Raw genomic sequence first — 2,248 nt, 5'->3', positions numbered from 1 at the left:
TAATCGGGCGAGTTTCTACTTTCAGATGCAACAGGAATTTCTCGAGTTCGTCAATCCGTTCGCGAGAAATGGGAGTTTGAAGTTAAGGAATGGTTGAGAAACCATCAAAATTTTCGCAAGTCTGATACACGAAACCAATAACTACAATGGCCTAGGGGAAAAATACACATGCCGTTGTAATCGGGCGAGTTTCTACTTTCAGATGCAACAGGCATTACTCGAGTTCGTCAATCCGTTCGCGAGATATGGGAGTTCGAAGTTAAGGAATGGTTGAGAAACCATCAAAATTTTCGCAAGTCTGATACTCGAAACCAACAACTACAAATGCCTAGGGGAAAAATACACATACCATTGTAATCGGGGGAGTTTCTGCATTCAGATGCAATAGGAAATTCTCGAGTTCGTCAATCCGTTCGCGAGATATGGAAGTTTGAAGTTAAGGAATGCTTGAGAAACCATCAAAATTTTCGCTTGTCTGATACTCGAAACCAACAACTGGAATGGCGTAGGGGAAAAGTACACACACCGTCGTAATCGGGCGAGTTTCTGCTTTCAGATGCAATAGGAAATTTTCGAGTTCGTCAATCCGTTCGCGAGATATGGAAGTGTGAAAATAAGGAATGGTTGAGAAACCATCAAAATTTTCGCAAGTCTGATACTCGAAACCAATAACTTCAAAGGCCTGGGGGAAAAATACACATACCGTTGTAATCGGCCGAGTTTCTACTTTCAGATGCAACAGGAATTTCTCGAGTTCGTCAATCCGTTCGCGAGATATGGGAGTTTGAAGTTGAGGAATGGTTGAGAAACCATCATAATTTTCGCAAGTCTGATACTCGAAACCAATAACTACAAATGCCTAGGGGAAAAATACACATACCATTGTAATCGGGCGAGTTTCTGCTGTCAGATGCAATAGGAAATTCTCGAGTTCGTCAATCCGTTCGCGAGATATGGAAGTTTGAAGTTAAGGAATGCATGAGAAACCATCAAAATTTTCGCAAGTCTGATACTCGAAACCAATAACTACAATGGCCTAGGGGAAAAATACACATACCGTTGTAATCGGGCGAGATTCTGCTTTCAGATGCAATAGGAAATTCTCGAGTTCGTCAATCCGTTCGCGAGATATGGAAGTGTGAAGTTAAGGAATGCATGAGAAACCATCAAAATTTTCGCTGATCTGATACTCGAAACCAATAACTACAAATGCCTAGGGGAAAAATACACATACCATTGTAATCGGGCGTGTTTCTGCTTTCAGATGCAATAGGAAATTCTCGAGTTCGTCAATCCGTTCGCGAGATATGGAAGTTTGAAGCTAAGGAATGCTTGAGAAACCATCAAAATTTTCGCTGGTCTGATACTCGAAACCAACAACTGGAATGGCCTAGGTGAAAAGTACACACAGCGTTGTAATCGGGCGAGTTTCTGCTTTCAGATGCAAAAGGAATTTCTCGAGTTCGTCAATCCGTTCGCGAGAAATGGGAGTTTGAGGTCAAGGAATGGTTGAGAAACCATCAAAATTTTCGCAAGTCTGATACTCGAATCCAATAACTACTATGGCCTAAGGCAAAAATACACATACCGTTGTAATCGGGCGAGTTTCTGCTTTCAGATGCAATAGGAAATTCTCGAGTTCGTCAATCCGTTCGCGAGATATGGAAGTTTGAAGTTAAGGAATGCATTAGAAACCATCAAAATTTTCGCTGGTCTGATACTCGAAACAAACAACTACTATTGCCTAGGACAAAAATACACATACCGTTGTAATCGGGCGAGTTTCTGCATTCAGATGCAATAGGAAATTCTCGAGTTCGTCAATCCGTTCGCGAGATATGGAAGTCTCAATTTAAGGAATGCTTGAGAAAACATCAAAATTTTCGCTGGTCTGATACTCGAAACCAACAACTGGAATGGCCTAGGGGAAAAGTACACACACCGTTGTAATCGGGCGAGTTTCTGCTTTCATATGCAACAGGAAATTCTCGAGTTCGTCAATCCGTTCGCGAGATATGGAAGTGTGAAAATAAGGAATGGTTGAGAAACCATCAAAATTTTCGCAAGTCTGATACTCGAAACCATTAACTTCAAAGGCCTAGGGGAAAAATACACATACCGTTGTAATCGGGCGACTTTCTACTTTCACATGCAACAGGAATTTCTCGTGTTCGTCAATCCGTTCGCGGGATATGGGAATTTGAAGTTAAGGAATGGTTGAGAAATCATCAAAATTTTCGCAAGTCCG

The sequence above is a fragment of the Ptiloglossa arizonensis genome, unplaced genomic scaffold, assembly GCF_051014685.1.
Source record: "Ptiloglossa arizonensis isolate GNS036 unplaced genomic scaffold, iyPtiAriz1_principal scaffold0027, whole genome shotgun sequence".
Taxonomy (NCBI): Eukaryota; Metazoa; Arthropoda; class Insecta; order Hymenoptera; family Colletidae; genus Ptiloglossa; species Ptiloglossa arizonensis.
This window is presented reverse-complemented; position numbering follows the sequence as displayed.